Source organism: Pyxicephalus adspersus, chromosome 4, assembly GCF_032062135.1.
Source record: "Pyxicephalus adspersus chromosome 4, UCB_Pads_2.0, whole genome shotgun sequence".
NCBI classification, from domain to species: domain Eukaryota; kingdom Metazoa; phylum Chordata; class Amphibia; order Anura; family Pyxicephalidae; genus Pyxicephalus; species Pyxicephalus adspersus.
This window is the reverse complement of record NC_092861.1, coordinates 125,427,427-125,452,830: the sequence shown is the minus strand read 5'-3', so window position 1 is coordinate 125,452,830 and position 25,404 is coordinate 125,427,427. Positions and strand designations below refer to the sequence as shown.

The following is a 25,404-nucleotide window of genomic DNA, read 5'->3' as shown; positions in this document are numbered from 1 at the left end:
ACTGGGACAAGAAATGTGGAGGGATTTGAAGGCAAAGCACAGGAGCTTGAATTTGATTCTAACTTGAAATGGAAGCCAGTGTAGAGATCTGCAAAGAGATGCAGCGGAAGAGGAGCGGTGAGAAGGATGGATGAGTCTGGCTGCAGCATTCATTTTAGATTGTAGAGGAGAGAGTCGGGTTAGTGGAATACCAGAGAGGAGGAGGTTACAGTAGTACAAATGAGAGATGATAACACTGCCTATAACTTGACCCCATAATGGATTGGCTTATTTGCCTCTTTAAAAATATGATATTTGATGTACTTGTTTAGTTGATTTTTATACACTGTGTGTGCATAAAAATCACACTATTTATCTAATAGTGTAAAATCATTAGGTGTATTCTGCATTTTAAATCCATTATGTACAGATCTCCGTGTTTTCTGGACAAGAGGTTTTTATTTAATTTAGATCTGCTTAAAATATGTAGAATATTACAGAGAAAACGTTGGTTTATTTTAAGTGCAATGTCTTAGACTTAAAACTCCTTGTTAAACAGTTTATCTTCACAAAATGTCTACAGACATTATTTCTTCATATTTCCTGGGACAATTATCTGTTCTGCCTCCTAGCAACATATCATCTCCAAATCAGCAGTAATGCAGAATTTTGTGTGTTCTTTGGTGAAATTACATTATTTGTTTAGAGATAAACCAAATCCACACATCCTTTTGCACAGTTGCCAAAAGTTTCCTATCACAAGTCAATCCCAGTGGGTCTGGGTGTTGTCGGCATGAGAACAACTTTATTGTAGTGGAGTGTGCGGGCCGAACCCTTTGGGACACATTTGAAGTTGTGCAAATGGTAATTTGTCTTTTTGATCTCAGACTACACACAGAATCTGGAGAATCATTTCTAGAGGCTGGACTGATCAGTTAGTCCTTGGAACATCTGTTGGGAAAATAAGTAGTGCTTTGTAAATCAGATATCTCTTTATTTATCATCATTACTGTGTTCTCTGGGGGCCATAGAAGGCATTTATGGACAGAGCAGAAGCTAGTTTTGTGATGCATTGCTGAAATGCAGAGCAACGTGCTGCAAAATTTAGGTACCCTAGCCAATCAAGAGAGCTGCATCCCGCTTGGATCAGGCACCATTGATCCTAACAAAACCTGGAGGTGCAGACAGCCATGTGTGAGACCACACACTATACCAGAGGCACTCAATTAAAATTTGTTTAAAAGATAATTTCGGGTTTTCAAATCTGTTTAGTTGTAAAGGTAAGATGTTACCTGGTGATTGGTCTTTTATTAATACTAGCTAGATAGACATGTTAATGTTTAATTGAGCAGGTGCTGGTCTGCTTAGTCTGTACTATGCCATGTGCTGTGTAACTAACTTAGATAAAGCTAAATATTCTAGAAAAAGGAAATTGTATTCTGATTCTAAGCACTCTGGCCAAATCTATGATTTATGATTCCCTAGTCCTCATTTTAAAAGCTGCATTTATGTCAAACTTAAAACATATTTATCAATATAATTTATATGTGGTTTAGATATTTCACAGCAATCCACTCAATACAGGCTAACCCATTTACATTAGTCCATGGCTTTCAAGAAAACTTATAATGTCACATTTTTATCATTGTCACAGATATCTGCACACACAGTAGGAACAGCTTCATGAAACGGTCCCAAATACCAAACCAGTGCAAATGTGGGCTGTCCAGGGATAAAGGGTATACGCTCTCTGTATGTCATTATACTGGCAATAATACATAGACTGGTATATCATGAACTGGGTTGGGGTTTTAAATATTTGCCTTTTTTTGTGTTTTTGTTCTGTAAAGACTTTTTTACCTTCAGAATAATAGGTTAGTGAACCCTCATAGCTTTTAAGCCAGCCATTTTCAACCAGGGTCCCATGGAACCCCAGAGATTTCTTACAGTCATACATAGCTTAAAAAATTGCAGTATTATCATACATATTCCTTATAATGCTGAAATGTATTAATGAGGAATGATTAGATCATTGTAAGCTCTTCGGGGCAGGGTCCTCTCCTCCTGTATCACTGTCTGTATTAGTCTGTCATTTGCAATCCCTATTTAATGTACAGCGCTGCGTAATATGTTGGCGCTATATAAATCCTGTTTAATAATAATAATAATAATCCTGGGCCTGATTTATCAAAGCTCTACAAGACTGGAGAAGATCGACTATTATGGGAGAACCTGGGTAATTTGGCCAATTTAGAAAAAATATGGTCCAGATTTGAAAATATTTGCCAAATAATTGCAAAGGATTTAATAGAAAATCCATTTCAGGTTTGTTAGATCTCCCAGGTTTTCTTTTCCCCATTCTTGGAGAGCTTTAATAAGTCAGGCCCTGTGTTACCTGTATATAAAATACAATATACAGGTGAATAGGAACATGTACTGGTAGCCCTATTTATTAGCTTAACTGCACAAATTTGCATGACTCAATTTGCACAAGTGACCACAAGCAGACAGGTACAGCTTGGTGGAGAAGTGGGATCATCACAGATACCATACTAATAGGAAGTTACAGTACTCACAATTTGAATAAACACACAAAGATGCTGTAAGAACGCATGAGAAAATGTTCTAGACAGATGGGGCACTTGTTGTTTTTGTGTTTGTTTGTTTGTTTGTTTTTTTAAAGTTTGAACAAATACAGGAGAAAGTAAGTAAGATGCAAGTAATTTTCCGTGGAATGTAAAGGCAATCAGCCTCATAGATCTGCGGACAAGACTATGTTTCTGAAATGGTATTACCCCACTCAACAATGTCTTATTAATAAAAAACAATAACTTTGGGATAACAATCTATACCAAAATATTTTTGTTTATTGTGTCCAATGTCTTTTTTCTGAATACATAAATTTCACCGGGAGTGTATGGCTAATTCCCATCTTCACTATACCATACAGTCTTAACCATCAAAATACCATATGCTTACCTTCAATCCTGCAGGGCAGTCTGATCCATCCGGGGGTGTCCTGCGTTGGTTCCTGAGTCAGTCCCGGCGCTCTGCGCGCCACTATCCTCTTCTCTTTTTCTAGGTCCTTTATCCTACATTACCCTACCCAGGCGTGAGATCGGGTGACGTAGGATGGAAAAAAAACATGCCGATCTCACTGTGCAAGCGTCAGGTCGGCAAACTTTTTTTTCTGTGCAGAAGGAGCACTCAGGAGCCACCTGGGATACCTGCGTCAAGCTCACAGGGTTGTCTACCTTTTTATGTAAAGTGAATATTGTGAGTTTAGGTACGCTTTAAGTAAAGGGAGGTTTTTCAAATCTGTTTCAGTTGATCTGTGCAGTTAACCAGTAAGATGCTGTGGTAAGTTTAGATTAACGAAGGTCAGGTTCACACTGCTCTTCCTCACTAGCAAAATGGTGCTGGGATCTGCAGTTCTGTAAAAACTGTGTGCAGATTGACATGATCAATAGCGGATATCCCCTGTGGTCTATGCCCTGGATGTTAATGGAGTGTTAAAAAAAAGATGCATACATACATTAAAAACTCTAATTTCTCTTTTTGCTCCTTTTGTCTTTTTCCTTAACACAAATTATAGAACTATGATGAGAAAAATTAACACTCAAAAAACAGTAATATGAAATTTTAAATTAGCATGCTAGAGGTCCATGCTGGAGATAAAAATAAAAAAATGGGAAATTTAACAGCCCAGGTTAAGAAATGCAAGTACAGCAGCAAATGCATAATACACAAAAAAAATCAAACTAGGGAGGGCGAATAAAGTTGCTGTTAAAGCATCCCTAAACTCAGAATTTTCACTTTACATAAAAGTGTAAAGAACCCTTTTATGTAAGGTAAAAATTCTGTTTTTTTTTTAGGTGCAACACCTTTAAAAAAAAAAAAAACGGGGTGCAGGACCGCCCCCTAATTTTAGGCTGCCTAGGCGGTCGAGAAAAAAATAGGAGCGCAAACCCTCGGGCATTTCTGGCGTGCTCAGAAGGAGCCTTTTTGCTCAAAGAGAAAAATTTGCCGATATCACGCATGCTCAGGAACTGATGCTGGCCACCCCCGGAGTGATCAGACTGCCCTCCGGGATTGAAGGTAAATGTATTTTTAGGGGGGATTTTTTAGTATAGTTCCTCTTTAAGTAAGGAAACATACAAGGTGTTCTGAGTTTCAGAGCCTGACAGTGGGATTAAAAAGTATTCAGTATTGTGTAAAGAAAGAAGAGAAAAAGAGAATAAGTGAAAAAAGAACACAGAAAACCTAAGAAGAGCTGAACAAGGAAAAAGAGAAGAAAAGGGGAAGGTGGGGAGTGCAAGGGAGGACAGGAGCTATCTCAAAGGAAGTGAACTAATATGCCCCTGTATTTCAGGAGTATGTGTGTCACAAGGAAAGAAGTAAGCAATATAAGGTCTATAATTCAAGGATTATAATCTAAAATTAAATGATCTAACCAAGGAGACCGAACATGTTCATTTTGTCCATGGAGTTCATCAAGTTTGCTTTCATTTTTTCGTTATTCAAAAACCAGATATTTTGTAAAACCTGTATAAACCAGATATTAACTTTTGCTATAGTTGGAGTATAAGACCACCAGGCCCCTATACAGAACCATTTTGGCTGATTTAAAAAAGAATGGTAAAAAAATGGAACTTGGTCTTGGTAGGATGAGGGGGGTTTAAATTGGGTAGAGCTTCAGCAGGGTGCCTAGGGAATGAACTACCTAGTAAAGTATAGTCTAGCTGATACAAGTTGACCCAGTATCTCCTACTTTTAGGGCAGTTATTAGGCAATATGCCCTCAAACTGACCCCCACAAAAACACTGACCAATAGAATAAGGAACAAAGGTCTTTAACTGCTGAGGCACCATATACCATTGCATAAGTAGTTTATAATTGGCCTTTAACATTATTACAACAATGGGACAACATTAATACTGCAATGGGCTGTGATGTCCCAGATCTGGTCCCAGTCTTTCACGGACCTGCCATTGTCTCCCTCCTGGTTCTTCTAAAACTTCTACATATCCCACTTATCCAAACATAGCAACCTGAGCGACCAATTTATCTTCATTCATTGCCCTCCTAAACCTTTGTGTTATGTAGTCCCTCTATCATTCATGGCGCACCCTATCTCAGGCTAACCAACCAGATAGATGAAGTCATAACTTGCCAACCAATATATTATCTGTCTTATGGTGGCAAGATATCAGAGACCTTATCACTATCTGTCCCATCTCACAAACCTGTTTTCCTAACTATCAGTGAGCAATTTTATGTTGTTCAAACTCTAAATCCGCACCAAATATATATATTATAAGTAATAAAGTAGTAAACCAAAATTCCTTCTCTCATACAATGCCAGCAATCTTTTGCAGATTGATAGAAATGTCTTCTGGCAAACTCTTGGAAGCATGTAGACATTCGCACACACATTACCTACACATGAACAGGAGCTCTAAAGTGAAACAATTCTACATTTTGCCAGTGCTAAGCATGTTTTTAGACTGTGTCCTGTAGTCACTTTAGGGCCAGCGGGGAAACCACTGAATGCAGTGGTGGGCCTGGAATCCAAAACTCTTGTAAGTGTGGTTTCAGAATAGACTCCAGCTAGAAATTTTTTTTCATTACAGTGGTGTTCACCAATTTAAGCAATAGGAGAGGTAAGTATATTCTCCGCATGGAAAACATTTAATAACACTTTATAAACATTTATTTAAAAAAATAATAATACAAAAATTACAATAATGATGACACAATTGCATGTTGCATAACAAAGTATCTTGAAGGTATTGCTAGGAGGCACATCATTTTAGATAATATAACTTTTTTCACCTCAAAGTACTTTTATAGTTTTTATAGTTTTCATATATATATATGTATGTATCTGTAGACTAACTACTAGTCAAGCTCTGTTTATCACTCATCCTCAGTTAACCTCTCTGCTTAACAACTGTTGAGATGAGATATCAACAACAAAAGGAGTACATTGTTTCCATTATAGGGAATAGTAGTAAAGCACAACCATTGTGTAGCCCTGCAAAGCAGGAAGCAGAGGTGGAGCATGCAATAATTAAATATATCTGCTCCTAAGTACAACATATGGTTAAGAAAGTTTTATACCACTTTAACACATATTGATGACATTATAATATCAAGCTCATTAAGTTTATACAGTATATATAAAACAAATTATCAAAAAGACTACATTCAAGTAAACTGATGTGATTGTAACACCTATAATCATAATATAAAAAAATCTTAATTAACTAGAATGATTCACATCATATGGCCCTCTGTAATTGGTTAATATGACAAAAAAACATGTATACCTTTAAGTTAATGTCCCTGCCACAATTATATGTCAGCAATATAGATTACGACTCTTTCCACACTTGGTGGCCAAAGGCTCTCAGTTTAATGAAGAAGGCGCCATTTCAGATAAGACCATGGAGATGTAAAATTCTGTCCACCCAGCCCAATGTACATTTTCCTGTTGTCACGCATGGTAGGGTCAGTTTTTGACATTCTTTGTTGTTTTATGTTATTTGTGAAACTAAATCTGTTGCTACATCTCTGGCACAGACTCTTTTTTTGGCTCCCACTAACACCAACAATAGTACCTATGTTCATATTCATTGACACTAACAATGAGATATATTTCTATGCCCATCAACACAAAGTGTGGGACTTATTTTACACATACTCACTACATTTATGGTTCTTATTTTTGCACCCACTAGCTAGCAATGCCAAAAGCACTGTTTCATTTTATGACCTCTTCATTGTATGTTACATTTTCCTGACTTCCCCATTGTGCTGTACATTACATATTTTTAACCAGTGTTCAATGTGTCAACAGTCTCTGCTTAACAAGTATTTGCAAGGTATTTTGGGTGTAAAGGAGTGTAGCATATGTTTGCAGTGTAAACTGAAAGTGGCCTCAAACACATTTTGCTGAATATTCAGTACAGTATTCTTTTCTTTTCATTGTACTTCTGGGCCCTATTTAGTATAAAACTGGGCTATCTAACAGGCAACTAATTTATCAAAACACAAGGCACTGAGGAAACTTTCTTCTTAGCATCTGAGGGAGGGACATTCTGAATCAGCTATGCCAGCATATAGGTAAGTAATTGTATATTACGTGTGTGTATATATGTGTGTGTGCAAGGGAGCACTCCTGTACATTCTTTTGACCCCTGCACTCAGAATGTTACATACACCTTACCCCTGCACTCTTTATATTATTTTCATCATACCCTTTTAGGCCCCCTTCACTATTAGCACAGTCATACCTACCATTCTCCATAGCACCCTGTGTATCCAGAATTATTAATACCTTAGGGTGTTGGGGGAGAGTGTGGCGCTCCAGCATCCAGGCTTGGAAAAATTTAGCCTTCCATGCCCCCTAGGTTGATCAGCCCTGGTTTAAAGCAGAGGGCAAAATAAGGTGTGACACTACAAGCCATCAGCTGTGAAGCGACATCTACCTGCTTGGTCACATCCACTTTTTTTGTTCATGTGACTACTGAGCGAGAGAAGGAACCCTTCAATAACTCCACCCTAATCATTAATTTAAAAAAATGCCCAACAGAATTCTCTGGGTGGCCCAAACACAAATCTATTTGTCAGGACATCTTGAAAAAAGGGGCAATATAAGGTCCCGAGCCACCACCCTTTAGTGGGAAGCCTTGATAATTCAGGGTTTTGAAGGGTAGGAATAGACTGGAGGAACAGCTTGTTTTTAAAGTTAATATAAAATGCTAGTTAACTTATGAAAGGTTTTGTATGATTCTTCAGAGATACAGATTCTGCTACACTGGGCTGTGCACCTTTGCCTTCTCTTGTCCTTAACTAAGGATGCCTGTCCCTCTAGAATTCTAGGCATCACCTGGGACACTGTTGCTGGTGAAACAGTAAGTTGAGCTTTTGGTCAACAAATATAGTATAACAGTGATTGCTTTAGGAAGAAAGGTATAAATATATGAAGTATGCACGCTCTGCTAATCATGAAGGATGCTTTTTTGAGAGTGACACTTTTAATGTTTCTTTACCCACACTGTAAAAATGTTCCAATCATCACAGACATGTTTGGCTTCTAAGCTCTATCTAATGGCAGCTTTTGATCACCAAGAGCCACAGTACCATAGGACCTGTTTAATTATAATTGACAGATATATTTCCTTATTTTATCTTAGTCTTATGCCTTCTCTAACAGCTCTTTTTGTTGCACTGGTCCCAAAGGTATTGTAATATCAGGCCAATGTCCCTGATTTATTGAGGTTCTCCAAGGTTGGACAGAATACACTTTCATCAGTGAAGCTGAGTAATTGAGCAAACCTGGAATGGATTTCCTAAAATCAAGCAATTTGTTAGCTATTTGTTAGCAAATGTTTTCAATCCTGGACCAGATCCATGCCAGGTTTGCTGGATCACCCAGCTTCACTGATGAAACTGTATTCTCTCCAGCCTTGAAAAACTTTAATAAATCAGGGCCAATGTGTGGCGAGGACAGAATGGGCCTGATTTAATAAAGTTTTCCAAGGCTGAAGACGATACATTTTCATCAGTGAACCTAGGTGATCCAGCACACCTGGAAAGGATCCGATCCGGGATTGAAAACATTTGCTAACAAATAGCAAAAGACCTTTAATGAATCCATTCCAGATTTGCTTTATTATCCTTGTCTACTAATAGTCTACTAAAAGTGTATATTCTTCAGCCTTGGGAAGGCTTAATAAATCAGGCCCAAAAAACAGAGCATGCTTACATCTTCCAGTTTTAAAAATGTTTTTGCTAATATGCTCCACAGATATGGGACGTATCAAATACTAAACTGATAAGAACAGATACTACACTTGATTTTGAGCCAAAAGACTGTGATTAGCATATATATAACCTTTATGGTTGTCCAAGTGTGTTTCAAATATCATGCCTACTCTCTATTTAGTTGCCTGATGGCATATGGTTTGCATTAGGACAATCTAGGGCCCATCTACTAGCCATGGCCTTGTATTAATTTTAATCTGTGCTAACTTCATATTTTTATTTAAGCTATTAAACGTAATTTGGATGTACACAGATACATTAGACTCCTAACACACAAATAGCTTTCCTGGTAGCATAAAATTAGAGTGGCAATCCTTAAAGTGGAACCAAACCTGCGCGGCTCACCTATCCATGCTCCATCACAGGGCGCCGCTGTCTTGCTTCTTTTCTTCTTTACAGAGACAATCTTTGGCAATCTTGATTGGCAGTGCCATGATGATGTAACTGCATCTTCGGCACAAGCATGGGAAGCTGGGATTGCTGAGCATGCGCAGCTCAGCTTTGTTGCCAGAAACCAGCGTGATCAGCCAGGTAAGACAGAGTATTGAAGAAGAGACATGGCCTATCCCTTTCTGCAATAATGGCATGCCTGAGCATTTGTAAAAGTGGAACTTTAGTTCCACTTTAGGTATACTTTTAGTTCCACTAAGTATACTGTAAATGGGTATACAGTTTTAAAAAGCTACACTTGGACAGCACCATCAAAAAGTTTGAAAGGTCGGGCAAAAAACTCATGGAGGGGTCTTCCTAAAAAAATATTAAGTCTCCTAGCTTCTAAGCATACGCATAATGTTACAGAAACTTACTATACACATTACTACTTACTATACACATCCAAATATATTTTTTTCGGGGGGACGACTTTAAATTTAAATCAAACAGTGTTACAAAAATTAAATATAAACACCCAAATATATTTCAGTTTTTGGGAGGAGAAAAACATTGAGGATGAAAATTGCTTTCTGTAACCTAAATGTGGAATCAAATACCCTGTTCACAAATGTACAAATTGTAGAACTGAAAAAGGATACAGACTAAGTTGCAATGTTTACACATGCTTGTGAAGCCTGCAATCAAAAGTAGACCGTCTCTAGTCCTAACACAAAACAGTGCCACAAAACAGTGACCGGACTAGCAGATCGAGAACAGTGCGACTGCCTGCCAGGCTACCAGCACCAAACATGGTTTCTACAACCCCCTACTCTTCCACATAGGTTTATTGGTGCGCTAGGGCACTATTGGATATCCCACCTTGTAAACTTTTTTTAGCTGAATATTGTCGATGTCTGAAAAATTGACAAAACCAAACCAAAATGGACTTTTGTGACCATCCTGAATAGCAACACTACTCACAACTCTATTCCCCAAGTTTTTGCTACAAGATATGGGACCCTCCAGTTTTATATATATATAAATGCATATGATCAATATATATAGCACACAGAAAACACAAACTAACAGGAACAATTGCAGAAATTCCAGCATGATTACATGCATCATGAAACACATAAATGTGTAATGCTATAGGGCCCTGCCCACACGTGTGTGTATTAGCTGCAATGTGTTGTAGGTGTGCATTTTAGGCATTCCTCCCAAATTTTGAGGAAGGAAAACAGGACATAATATAGCACAAACAGTTTAGGTAAAGGACACGCCCGGTATGTCAGCAGAAAAGAATTACTCAAAAATAATGTATTAAACAGACAAAAGTTTTTTTTATCATCTACATCTCCCTTATATCGATCTGTAAAGTTGATTAATAATTTTGAGGTTAAATAAAAGGACTAGTGGTACTTTTTGTTGTAGTGGTCTATACAACAGATCATAAAGTTGGAAAACAGAAAAAGAAAAGAGATTTAATTTAAAAAGAACCACATTCCCTTACTGGGTGTAAAATATATGGTAGATGTAGTGTTTGTTTTACAAGCTTTACTAATCGAGCCTTGAGCAAGGAACCCTTGCGGCCCAGTCACGTTGGAATTCTTTAGGAGGACGTAAACTGAAAAATGTTGAAAACAAAAAAAAATCCACTTACCTTCAATCCTGCAGCTCAGTCGATCGGTCCAGAGGTGTCTTACATCCGGTCCCGCGTCGTCCTGGCATCCATTTCCGAGCCAGCGCACCAGAGGCTGCCATCTTCGCCTCTTCTTTCGCGTTCTTCTTCCTACGTCGCCCGACCCAGGTGCAAGATCAAGTGACATAAGTTGGAAAAAAATTTGCTTGAGATTGGTAATTTTTTTCACTTTTCACGAAAAGGTTCCTTCTGCGGATGCCCAAGATGCTCAGGCACGCGCAGAAGGAACACCCAAGGCTTTGCCCTTTCATTCAAAGAATTAGGAGGCAGTGCTGCACCTTTTTTTTTTTAAAAAAAGGCTGTTGCACTTAAAAAAAAAAAAACAAATAGAATTTTTACCTTACATAAAAGGGTTGTCTACCCATTTATGTAAAGTGAAAATTCTGAGTTTAGCTACGCTTTAATATTTGAGTCACAGCTGATCACATCAAACAAGCGAATATTCAGTTTTAAAGTGTTGGTATCTCTTGACAAGTTCCATACACGGCACAATTCTTGCGAGCACCATCTCCGGCGGTCTGTAGCCTACACTATGAACAGTTACCTAACTCTTTAACACCATCATAAAAATCTAAATGTATTTAAAACTTCATAGGTGTTGGTACACACAACACACAGGATAGGCTTTATTTGAAACAATTCCTAGATTGTAAGCTCTTCCGGTCCTTTCCTCCTCCTGTGTCACTGTCTGTATTAATATTATTATTATTATTAATAATAATAAACAGGATTTATATAGCGCCAACATATTACTCAGCGCTGTACATTAAATAGGGGTTGCAAATGACAGACAGATACAGACAGTGATACAGGAGGAGAGGACCCTGCCCAGAAGAGCTTACAATCTAGCAGGTGGGGAAATTTACACACAATAGGATGGGAGATATGTAGTGGTGGGAAGTAGTGACAGTTTCAAAATACAGAAGAAGATGGGTAGGTAAGTTTGTAAAATGGGTTTTGACTGCTCTTTTAAATGAGCAGAAAGTAGGAGCAAGCCGAACAGGTCGAGGAAGACCATTCCAGTGAGTTGGGACAGCTCTAAAATAGTCTTCTACCCGTGCGTGTGATGAGGTCATGAGGTATTTGTCTGTCATTTGCAACCTCTATTTAGTGTACAGCACTGCGTAATATGTTGGCGCTATATAAATCCTGTTAATTAATAATAATTTCTTACTAAGCTTGTAGCCCCTATAAAGGAAAATAACCCCAATCTGCATCCTTCAGAGGTCACATACTCCCAATACACCAAACCATGCAAATATTTGGGGGTTCCTAGCAACACCCCTTTTGTTAAGACCAGCCTTTTTTATACTTCCCATTAAAACACATATCTTACTATAGCAGTTGCCTTGACAGTGATGGGGTATAACGAGGACACTGCATTTTGCTAGCAACTGCACCTATAATATCAGGCTGAAATCCTGCTGTTCTTAAAATAACGCAGAGTAGTTGATGAGAACTTGAGCAAAAAAAAAAAAAAATCAAGCTCTCCAGCATTTTTTATATTGTAGGATTCTGCTCTCCTCCCCTCCAACATTGCACCAGATCAGGGAGAGTGAGATTTGACAGGTCAGCATGGAGTGTGCACCTCTGCATGCAGCCACCAGCACACACATTGCTTGCAGCAGATTTGCATGAACATTTCTTCATCTCTTGGGACAAAGACACATGTAAGTGATATGTGAGAGGCCTCCCTACAATTGGCCAGTCCCTCCAAGTGGGGCATGTGCTATGGCTGGGAGCTGCTTGCTGTACTCCCTAGCCTTGTAGTCTGCAGATCAGAGGAGGAGGAGGGGGAAGGGTAGAAAGAAGGAGGGGGAGAGGAGACACAGCTAGAGGAGGGAGTTCTGCTAGGGACATAGGAGGAGCTTTTTGACGTGAGCTCCAGGGCAAGGAGCTTGCAAGAGCTTTACTTAACGTCATATTGTTTCATGGCAAGTGCTGGGAGAACAGGCAAGCCTGAGCCAGTGGCTTTTTCTGCTGTCTCTCCCCACCTCCTCCTCCATTGCTTGTCAGCCAGGCACTGGCATAATTGTGCAGCCCTACCAACATATGGATCTGCTGCTAGCCTAGGGGAAAGGAGGGGGGACCATCCTGATGCTTTAGACCTCAGGTGAAACTGCATGTGGTGAGTACAACTTATTTATTTCCCATTTAATATATTTTTTATTATTATTCCTGCAAACTCCTATTTGCCATGCATGTATATATTTCCATGCCATGCACCCCCATGTCTTAGGTTGGTGCCATACATCGCAATCTGGCACAAGTTCCATCACTTGTGTTCATTGCTTGATATTATTTCACTTCCATTGGTGACAGCTCTTCAGAGCTGCTGGAAAATGCCCCTTCTTCATGTCATAAGATTAGGATTGTATTTAAAAAGATCACTTATATTGCACTACTGTTGGTGCCACATTCTTCTTATTTTGTGGCTGACAAGAGAAGAAATGTCAGATGATTCTAGCTGTGTGATCAGGTTCTCCTTGTAGCTGTCCCATGCTACTTTCAGCACTTCTCCAGGACTTTCTAGCCAAGCTTAGTCCTTGACAGTTTGTAGATGATAGGATCCAGCTACTGGGAAATGGAATGATACAAAGTTACTTTCAGTTTGTCACATTGGACATTTAAAAAATAAATGCTTTGTTGGTATTTGGTTTATAGAGGGACAGCTGGGGCTAGAATGGAGGTTAAGCACTTTTGGATAGTAAAAGGAGTGTCATTTAGTTATTCTGACAGCTAGAGTTTCTGCAGCCTTTATTAAATCTTCAGAGTCTTCATAGAACCTTGATCACAAGGGTTAATATTGCTTGAAGTGTTCACCTTGTTTTAGCTTTCTTGATTTTATTTTGTTGTTTTTGTTTATTTGTTTTTCTTGTTTCTCTTTGCTATCAGATAAGGAAATGCTCTTTACAATATTTGTAAATAGCAAGAAAAAAGTGTGTGTTATTTGTTTCATGTTGGAAGGCTGTGGACAAGCCCCTGGTATCTGCAGCTGTAGACAGATGGCCAGCAATCCACAATGTGTTCCTGGACCTTTGTCTCCAGTAAAGATTCTCTAGACAATTGCAAGCGGCAAGGCTTCCACAGCATGGCTCAGCTGTGCTTCTTGTTCCTTTTACCTTCTTGTCTTCTACTCAGCTTCCCAAATTCTCTATGTAGTCACTGTAGGTCCATATCCATGTCATTTTTTTATTTTCCCTTCGCCCGATGACTCCCACTGAGAGAGCAGAGACAGGTTGGGATATTCGAATTGACAGCTTTTTTTTTTCTTAGATTTGTTCCATTCACTCACACTTTTATTAATAACATTTGTGGCTATACATTTGTATTGGTTTGGTGTAGCTTTTTTTTTTTTTTTTTTTAAATAATCATATTTAGCAACAGGATTATTTTTCTTTTAGAGCAAAACTTTTTGGGCGCATTGCTCCGCTACATCGTTGTGGAGATACAAATCCATCTGCTCGCTTCATATATTGGAGCTGTTTGCGGCCTGTTCACACTTGTGAGCGTCTTGCATGGAAAACGACATGCGTTTTACTGCATTTTTTGTAGGAAGTTTGTTAGATCTAGAAGTGCCGGTTCATGTTGCTCTGCAGTGCAGTGTGTTTGGAAAAATATCTGAACGCTGCATTTTTTCGTGCAGTAATGGGCTTTACCATTCCATGGATAGGAATGTGCAAAAGTACAGGAATTAATATTTTTATTTGGCTCATTTTTATGACAGCTTTATCATGTCAACCTCCAGACATTGCTGAAATTGTGATGAAATCATGTGCATCAACACACAGCAATGCAGACCAGTGTACCATGGGAACTTGCATGCACTATAACCATGTGTTACTGCATGCATATAGCCATGAAAGAGCAAGTATGCGTATTGAACATGTATTTTGAGCATATCAAGCATTTTTCTTTTTTCCTATATGCATGTGCACTTTTTGGTTATTCACATAAGAAATTATATTCAGATACAGAAAAAAAGAAAATGTAACAAATTATTATATGTATCAATTTTCTTCATTACTAGGGGGGGGGGGTCAGTTATTTAAAAAGTTATTCCACTCAAAGTCATAATTCATAGTTTACATCTACGTATGTTGTTTTTGTATGTGTTTTTTCATGTTCAGGTATAAAAAATTTACAAATATAGTTTTCATTTTTTAATCTAGTATAGTTGTAATATTGCATTTGAATGTTTCACACTTACATTAGTGGCCAGCAGGTGGAGCTGTTTCCACTTTTTTTTATGTTTACCATAGTCTTATGTTTAAGTCTTACCTGCCTTGCAGAACAGAGTCTACAGAGCTCAATAACTGAAAATGAGATTTACACAGAGCAATGGCTCATCCTGATTTGCATCAGAAGGCCATGGGAAAGCAAACAGCAAGAAAAGCCATAATGCTTTTGTACACCAGTATCATTGGTTCATAACTATTATAGTATAACTATTTGTGTGTTACCCATTCCTAAAGTGTATGTAAAACAGTTTCCTTATATCTCCCTGCACGCCTTTTGGCCTGTTTAATTTCGCACTTAGCAAATAATTTTTAATAAATCTGTTAGCTAAGTGCGCTTTTAGTTGCAGATGGCGGTAGGTAACTTGTTTTCCACAAAATATTTTAAATTACTGTTGTCATCCCTTTTGGTGGAAAAAAAACCTGAAGTTTGAAGTTTGCCTTTTGCATACATTGGCATTGAATCTGTTTGTTCTAAAGCCAGATTGGCAAAATGCTGGCAACTTGGCAACTATAGCCATGAATCCAGCAGCCTCTACTGTGTGTGGTTGGGTGTTTGTGTTTATTTTGTAATATTTTGGAAGATTGGCTTGCTGTACCCTGTTAGAAATATTTTTTCCATCATGCAAATGAATGTTCAGCGATGCCATGTTTGTGTCCTGTGGAAAAAGTTGGATGGCACTTCAAAAACCGCCCGTATAAAAATAAAAGATTTATATACTTTTTATCATTTCACTTAAGAAATAGCAAAGTCAAAATGAACATATGCAATGCGCATGTTATTAATGACAAAAATACAATACCTTGCTCCAGATTCCATGGAATTCTCTAAAGAATCCAGGATCTCCTGCAGAGTTATTATTGATGTACAGGTAGTCCCCGGGTTACATACGAGATAGGGACTGTTAGGTTTGTTCTTAAGTTGAATTTGTATGTGAGCTAATCACAAATAAAGCAAACTTTATGGAACCTAGACATTCATTAACTTTTGGAGCAAGCTGTGCTTTGGTATGCAAAAAGAAACCATTGCAGAATTTGTCTTGGTCATTAAATAGTTACAAGGGCTTGCAGAAGAGCTCAGTCTCAGCTGTGTTTAGCAAAAGATTTCTTGCAAAAAGAAGTCATGCAAACCGCCCCCCTCCAACCCTCTGTGCTGCACATGAGGGAGCAGGGAAGCCCCATTTGTATCTAGGAGTCGTCCGTATGTGGGATGTCTTTAACCCAGGGACCAGCAGTTTGAAGGTTATGACTAAGATGTTTAGGAGTTTGAGTTTTAGTTGTAGGTGACTTTCAGACTTATTTATGCATTTATATGTTTTGTGTCTAGCCTAAGATAGAAAAAGCTGCAATCCAATTGTGTGCAACAGACAATGCAGATGTTCAATACATAAGTCCAGTACTGGTTCTTTCATTACAATCAGCTTGAAGAGTCATTCCATTTTTTTCTTGAAACTAGTCTGTCTACTAGGTATCATACTTACAACCATTAATAAATCCTGATAGAAGTAACTGTCCATAAGTCAAGCTACACAGTCCCACGTAGCTTCAACTTTTTGCACATAATGGCAGCACTGCATGATTGCGTGTGATCACCTGGTAGCTTGCCATGTTTCATTGATGTGGGCTTTGTCAGCCACGATGTCATAAGATTAAAATAGCCATGTAGCTTTGGCTTTATGGATATGTGTCAAATCACTGAGTCACGTATTACTTTTAGCTCTATGGATTTCTAAAACAAAAAAGGCATATAAATAATTTGTATTTGATTGGTGTGTTTTTTTTGGATACAAGTGCACAGTAGATAATATCTGTAGTTTTTTCTATATACTTGTTCTACAGCTGGCCTAGTTTACATGGACCTTTTACATAGAGTTTAAATGCTCCTGTGTGAAATCTCTATTCATAGTAATGTGGAAGGACGCACAAAGTACATTGTTGGCATCATAATTTCAAGGACCAAAAAAGCAGTATTCACCAGTTAGGCACCTTAAATCCCTTTTCATGCACCCCAACTCCTTTGAAAATAGTGGAGGCGTTAATGTTAATGTGTGCTGCTTTAAAGACGTTTTAATGTGCATACAAGTGCTGCATGTGCTCTTCCATGTAAACTAGGTTTTGGAAAGTATTGTTTGCATTAACTCACAATGGCAGTCAGGCAACTAGCATTTTTTAAAGGAATTAGTTATTGCAGCTTGCACATTTTTAATAAACCATTGCTTCTTTTTTCTAGCTAGTTAGTATTTTAGTTTTTTTAATCTTTATGGGAAAATTAAGGCTAACATTTTACTTATTCCTGTTGATTCTACCACCAATTCCAGTAAGTGGTGAGTGATGTCAAAGCTAACTTTGCAGTGGGGCTCATTTTTGCCATTAAAAAGCATCTTAAACCTTGCTCTGCCAGTGCCTTACTCTTCAATTTTGTACCATTCAACCAGCCAGACCAAAGTGATCACAGGAATAGGAGGAAGCCTGCCCAGTAAAGAAAAAGGTAAGTAAAAGTACTTTTAACAATATCCTAGCATTAACCCTCACAGTGCTGGTGGAGCCCCTTTGACATATGCTCGGAGTTTAACTTTACTGCATACTTTTTTTTGCAAAATCATAATCTAGATCTTCAAGAAATCGTGTCGCCCTTTATTTGTGTATAGTATTATTACTGTATGGAGATCCTGAAGTCACTAAATGGTTTATTTTAAATTCAGCTGGGGAATGCTGTTGCTGTCACATTCTGAGACTGAGCATTCTTAGCAGTACTTCTGTTGAAAAAGTATGGAAAAAGCTAAAGTGCCCCTAGTTCTGGGTTTATGTGTTTGACCATCTTGTGATGGAGTGATCTGTGTCCCTGGGGAACCTGCAATATAACAGGACTGGTGAGAAATGGCATGGTTAGGCCGTACTTGGGGTTAAGTAGAATATCTGCTGATTTTCATGTCATCTCTGGCATGTGTCTTGGCAGAGGACTGTTTAGTCTGTGTGGCGTTGCCAAGATTTCATAAATGGAGTGACGTCACTGGCTTCTTTTTCCAACCATATTATGTCACGCCAGCCTTCCGTACGTGTAGCAGTTTCAGAGCACCGATTCACATGTGCATGGTTTCCTAATCTCATTCCATGTCAAAAGGCATAAACTATCAAGTGTATGTAAATCCAGAATGTATTTAGTATGTTTTGGCAGCATGTTTTATCAATATACAGATTTATTTTATCTGTGAATGTATTGCAAACCTGTAGATCCTGTAGCAGCTCTCCTGTTCTTCTGCACCATTGTGTTCTATGGAGATATAGGGGAGATCAGTTGTCAGTCCTGATCAGTTGTTCATCAGTCTGCCAAGATGGAGTAAATAATATTATAGGGGGACCCCTGTACATGCGCCAGATTTCACCCAAGATGAACACTACTGTTCATTTCAGATGACAAAGATTTGATGTGTGTGCATTGTCAGACTACCATGCCAACTCCGTCAGTTACTTTACTGGTGCATCGGATAGGCAATCTAATGGCCGAATGAAGAATTTCCTAAAGGGCTGGCTGACAACGCTGCTTCTAACTGTGAGGCAGTGGCTTAGGGTTGTCAGCCTGCAAGGGAAATAAGCTGATACTGGCAGGATCTACAGGTAAGATACAAAATTGGTACAATTAAGGTAGTAAGGTACAAAATTGATTAGTTTAGGAGAACAATATACAGTAGGACATGCTGCCGTTCAGGCGGAGACATAGCACTTTAAACCTTAAAAAGACAGAATGCAAGATTTTGCATTCTGATGTGAGGCAACTGCAAGCTTCTCTATACTAGGATCTGGCTTTGGTTGTCTTGTATGAACATGGTGGACCCTGGCTGTGTTCACAATTATTTTACATTGATCCTGCTGACTTGATACAAAGTTACAATGTTGCAGTTCTATCCCTGAGGAAGGAAAAGACTGAGGAAATGCTTCCTTCTGATTGGCACAGAAGTATGGCACCATGAAAATTTTATATTTCTACTTAAAACCATATCAAAATTGATCAAAAAAAGAGTACCTGTATTATTGAGGCAGCAAAAGAGGAGAATAATGAAGGTACCTTCTGTGGAAATATTTGAGATGTATAAGCAGCCATAGAATCGCTTGGCCCTGATTCCCTTTACCCAGCCTAAATACCCCTTTTGAGTGAGTTCAGCTTTACCAAAACTAAAGTCAAGTAGCGCTTACAACCATTAGTGCTAAAGCCAGCATAGCCAGGGAGTGTGCATAATATATAACTAATTGTTAGACAAAACTCCTTATTCAGTATTTAACAGCAAAAGTCATTTATGTGCCTGTTAGGCTTTCAGAAGGGCTGTTTAATGAATTTAAAAAATTAATTATTCCTCTTGGCTTAGTGTATATAGAAAATTGGATTTCATTGGAACACAGGCCTGCAAGTGACAAAGATGCCTCCAGTCCAGGAACCTAAGCCTTGTCTGCCTTTTTTTATTAACGATAATGTTAGAGCTCTGGCAATGTGTGCAGACATTGTATGGGGGATTTAAATAATGGCTGCAGTGATTTCTTTGCAGTCCCGCAGCTCTGTCGTCTGTGTGTGCCGGACACAAGAGGAGATGGCTCCAGTTGCAACAGTACTTGGCAGTAAAGGAAGAATAGCAGAGAAAACTGGCTGATTACCGAGTCCAAAGATCGCAGGCTGCACAGCTACTATAGCTAGAAGGAAGGGGCAAGGTCCATTTAAATGTAGACAGTTTGTACAGTATGCTGGTAGCTTACTGAGCTTGCTTTCCAGCCCTTGTGTAACTCATTAGCTGCTAGGAGATTAAGCTTGGTCTATTAAAAATTGCTGAGATAAAAATATTATTCAGAAACCAGAATGAATTGTGTCTATAACAACCAATCAGCTTTTTATTTTTAATATGTTTATGTGATCAGATTTTAGATCAAGATTATTTAGGAGTGCATATAACAGAGATGACATGTAAAGTGCAGAGCCCTATAGCAAGCAATCAGATTATTGTTTCTCTGAATAGTTCACCATAAATGTGGATTTTCTCACTGTAGGATACTGGTTTGCATGCTGCTCCTTGCCTAATAAAATAAATAAATTCAGCTTTCCGAAACCAGTCCCAAACATAAAGGGGTTGTTGTTGGCTTTTTTCAAATTTATAGGTGTCACAACTTCCTAGAATGACCTGAAACAAATACAAATCTAATTCTAAAACTACCCTCACATATTACCTATCTGTATCGTGCCTTTTATTACCCATATTCACAGTTTATTATGGGGTTGGATTGGTGAAATATATCCAATATTGCCAACACAACTGCTCCTCTTTACAGCAGGGATAGACAGTCGTTACTTATTATATTTCACCTACACGTGGTCAGAATCAATCCTGCAAAATGAGGTGTGTGCAGGACCTATAGCTCATCTTCTTCTTTTTATTATTATTATTATTATTATTATTATTAATAAAAAAAAATAATAATAATAAATAGTATTTATTTAGCACCAACATATTATGCAGCACTGTGTGAATGTGATAGAAAATTCACTTTGCAAAAAATGCATGGTTGAAGTCAGTAGAGTTTCACTTAATTTACTAAGCTAAGAATAAAATTCCTTTCAGAGTGTAAACATACTTTGCTAAGTGAACAGCCAAAATATTCTTAGTAAATTTACCCCATTGAATCACAGGGAAATGTTTATTTTTGTTTCTGGGTCAGGCTGCCTGCTGGGCCACAACAGGGAAACTTGAAATTGCCAGTGAACAAAAATGAACTTGGTGCGTGTGTATTATTTACACAGTATTTATATAGCACCAACATATTACGCAGCACTTTACAAAGTCCATAGTCATGTCACTAGCTGTCCCTCAAGGGGGTTCACAATCTAATGACCCTACCATAGTCATATGTCTCTATTACAGTCTAAGGTCAATTTTGGGGGGAAGCCAATTATTTTTTTGGAGTATGGGAGGAAACCAGAGTATCCGGAGAAAACAAGGAAAAGGAGAACCTGCAGACTCCATGCAGATATAAAGCTGGTTGATAATCAAACTTGGAACAGAGTGCTAACCACTGAGCCACCGTGCTGCCCCTACCAATAAATAGGCAACTGAAACTTTGGTGTTTTGGAGAATAAGTTTGTTTTTTCCCAAAATCAGGAATATTTCAGTGAAAGTTTCTGATTACATTTTCTACAGTCTACATGTCATGTTAAAACTTTGAGCAGTCATTTTAAAGTACACGTGCTGCATGATTTTTCTTAGGTGATAGGTGAGTCATTTGATTGAGAACAAATGAATGATTCATTGACAGTCGTCTGTTTTTTGTTTTGCAGCAGCAGCAGAGAAGCACCCTTAGGTTTTACTGAGATCGGAGGCTGAAAATTGTAGTTTTTTTTTCTGTTGCTCGGTGTTGAAACCGCAGCCTACAGTGTTCACATTCCATGATTGCACTGGCAATAGACAGCAGCCAGCTCAGGGAGGAGGGCTGGTTCTTCTGCTCCTGACAGAGTACAGCATGTTCTCTGACTGCCGTCTGTAGCTAGAGTTTTCAGGGAGATTGGGGACACCCTGAAATAGATCCAGATTGCTGATTTCACGTGCGGTGGTTCTCTAAGGATCAATAATATAATGCAATATGATGCTTGTATGTGAATTTAGGGATCCATAAGAACACCACAATGATTTTAGTTTTGTGGCTAAACTGTAGTGCACGCCATTTATTTTGTTGTTTTCTTCCGATCCAATAAAAATACCAAAAATGAAGTGCATCTTAAAGGAAATCTCCTGCTGACTGACTAACTGTTCCATTCCTGATTGAATGTGAATAGATAGGATATGTTTTGTAAATATTGAAAGCCATGCAGTGTGTTCTGATCAGAATTCTGATCACTTTATATCTCAGGAAATATCAGGAAGTTCAGAATATCATACACATGTGTGCAATTGATTGAATTGGATAGTCAACGTTGGCGGATCTGCTTTGTATGCCATATGCCAAGTACTGTCCATGTAAGACAGCCATTTTCAACCAAGGTTCTGTAAAACCATAAGGTTCGAATCCAGTGGCCTTAGGGGTGCCTTGTCTGGTTGACCTCTCATCTGGTGCCAACACAATCCCAGGTTCAATGACATTCAGTAGTGCCAGTAGGATGACACCAGTGATCTTTATAACTTTTTAATCTATATGGGTGGCATTTTTACTAACACTGTAAAGGACATTCTTTCTTGATTGCCATGTTAGGGGCAATACTCCCGCTAGCCCTCAATTACTTAACTCTATCAATAGTTTCCTGAGACACAAAATGTATTTCAAGATTTCCTTTGGGTTAAAGAGGCTGGATTAGAAACATCTACTAAGTTGTCCATGAAATTCAACAGTCTTTCTTGCAACCAAAGTTTCCACAGCGTTTATTTGTTTTTCTGCTCTGCCCTGCAGGAGCCAGTTGTCACTTTCTGATATTCCCAGCTGGTTCTGTGCTGTCTGGGTTTGCACATGATCTGTAGATTGCCTTTAGACAGTCTGAGGCCTACTGCAACAAGGATGTCCCAGAAAGCTGCAGGCAATGGAGGGCTATGTATGCAGTGGGCACCAAAAAAGGTAGTTTATTTACATCAGACAATGTATTTATTATGAGAAAACAAGTGTAAATATATAGTAAAGCCTTTAAAGTGCTGGAAAACGTCTATGCCGTGTTTTGCCGCTTTTTTTGCGTTGTTTTCAAGAATTTAAAAATGCAGGAAAAAGCCCCTTAATCAAATCAATAGATGCGTTTACCTGCGTTAACCCCGCCTTTTAATTTTTACAACATTGCAATAACGCTCAAAAACGTGCCTTAAGGAAACGTCCTGGTATAGATTAGCCCATTGGAATTCATGGGAATTTCAAAATGTGGTCTTTTAAAGACTCAGGTTAAACGCTGGGGAAACAGTCCGTGTAGACCCAGCTTATTAAAGCTTTCTAAGACTGGAGAAGCTTGATTATTCTGGGAGAGCTGGGGTAATCCAGCAAACCTGGAATGGATCTGGTCCAGGACTGAAAACATTTTCAAACTAACAGCAAATGACTTTTGGGGTATCCTTTTCAGGTTTCCTGAGTTACCCAGGTTCTCCCATGACAGTATAACTTTTTCAGTCTTTAGAGCATGACAGTACAACTTCTTCAGAGCTTTAATAAATAAGAGCCAACGTGCACTGTTTGGTGAAAATGTCTGCTTTAAAACAGGACTGTAGCAGTTGGTGATGACAACAAAGTACTGTGCCAGTGAATTCCATTAAAACTAAACACAACATTGAGCAAGACAAATTCTAATAGCAATCAGGTTTATAAGTGAATATAAAACTGTGTATAGAAGTGGAATCCCCTGCACAGAATGCCCCAGAATTTCCTGCTTGTGTGATTGGTGTCTGTGCCTAGCAGCCATTTCCAGCATTCCTTGCAGGCGTGTTTGTGTTGATGATATATTTTCTAATATATGCCTAGAGGGATGCAGCTTTTGTTTTTACAATACCATAGATACTGTGCTGATAATGAAGGTATAGTCCAGGGGTGGGAAAACATTTTGACTCAGGGGCCACAATCTGAAAAAAAATTTGACAGAGGGTCCGGGCTGATGGGAGAGTGGGCAGGGTTATGCCATCATGAGGCCACTGAATGTGACGTCATGATGGCATAACCCCGCCCACTCTCCCATCGCAGCCTGAGATGGGAGAGTGGGCGGGTTGTGTGCAGTGACACAGCCTGCCCGCTCTCCCATCGCAGGCTCTGAGCTGCACACCCTTCCCACGGTAGGCTGAGATCCAGGGGATGTTTTCCGTGGTTCTGGCTGGTGCACCCGCCCCCAGTGGGGTCCTTCTCCTGACCCTGCTCGGGGTGGCACCAGCCAGGGCCGGAGGAACATCCCTATTGGGCCATTTATGGCCCGCGGGCCGTAGTTTGCCCATGCCTGGTATAGTCTGTTGATTACAAGTCATGTTTGAGAAAGGGTTAGGTAAAAATAAGCACAGGGATGAATATAAATCTGTAAATTGTAGTTTACATGGATTTTTTTTATTAAATTCCCAATCCATCAATCGAAAGTCAGAACACGCTGCACACGTGTTTGATATTCTGCTCTTCTGATTGTGTTTTTTAGTTATAAAGTAATCAACATTCCTATCAGATTTTATTTAATTGTTCCTATGCACCATATTTATTATGTATTTTTGATTGATGATTACCAATATATCCAATTGGAAACTTAAAAATTGGTTGCTTACAGTTGGTTGCTGATTTCCTTTGAGATTCTGTCAGAAGTAAAAATATACTCATGATCTGAGGGTGTGAAAGGGAGCAAAGAAGAGACAAGCAAAGTGTGGGTATTTCTGAACAAGATGGTCACATACCTGCAGATCAGATTTGACTTCTGGGGAAAATGTTATTAACCCATATAATTTTACACGACAGTCTTTAGGGACAAATATTACATGTGGAACTCTACTTGTGTCTTTTTATTTTATGCAAAACTCTTCATATAACATGGTGGCTCAGAGGTTAGCACTCCGGCCTTTGCAGCGCAAGGTTTAGGTTTGGATGTTGGCCAGGACACTGGATGGAGTTTGCAGGTTCTCCCTATGTTTGTGAGGGTTACCTCTGGGTACTCCAGTTTCCTCTCTCCTAGGTTAATTGTCTTTTATCCAAATTGACGTTAAATTTGATTAATGCCATATAACTATGGTAGGGACTTTGGATTGTGAGCCCCTTTCAGTGACACCTGGTGATATGACTATGGACTTTGTACAGCGCTGCATAATATGTTGGCACTATATAAATACTGTGTAATATCACATTCTACATATATTAATTACAATTGTTGTTTTCATGTTTTATTTGTAGATGATCAGTTCTTTTTTCCCCTCAAATTCTGAAGCTTTCTCTGTTACAATAAAACATCAGTGTCACAGGTGTATGAATATGATTTAATTTTGAATGTAGGGAACATGTATTAAGGTTCTGATCTAAACGTTGAAGGCATTTGTTGGTGAGCTGTGATCAGCTACATGCTTGGTTATTTGATTCCTAATATTTTCCACTGTGTGCTGTGTGAAGCTGAGCTGGCTGCAGCGCTGTAGAAACGCCCATGACTGGAGGTAACCTATGCAGATGACTGGGGGTGGATGCTGCAAGAACTCTAAAGGCTACTTCTCTATGTCTCTCTCCCTCTCTGTATCTTCTCTTTTTTTTTCCTTCTGAAGATCCACACAAACTTGCCACAGCAGGTCTGACTAGTTTTAATTGCCTTCAGGGAGATGTGTACAACACTGC

The 25,404-nt window shown here is 38.8% G+C and overlaps 1 protein-coding gene and 1 non-coding gene across 2 annotated transcripts in view; one reads left to right on the top strand and one right to left on the bottom strand.

Annotated features, from left to right (window-relative positions):
- Window positions 1-8,686: 8,686 nt before the first annotated feature.
- LOC140330287 (U2 spliceosomal RNA) lies at window positions 8,687-8,872 on the bottom strand. Its single transcript, XR_011920737.1, has one exon. It is a non-coding gene; the product is annotated as a U2 spliceosomal RNA (small nuclear RNA).
- Window positions 8,873-12,778: 3,906 nt separating this feature from the next.
- The window catches only part of SERTAD2 (SERTA domain containing 2), a 54,276-nt gene continuing 41,650 nt past the window's right edge, over window positions 12,779-25,404 (top strand). Inside the window, exon 1 of the mRNA XM_072409564.1 lies at window positions 12,779-13,013. The gene's annotated coding sequence lies outside the window, so the exon portion shown is untranslated. The remainder of the gene's footprint in view (window positions 13,014-25,404) is intronic.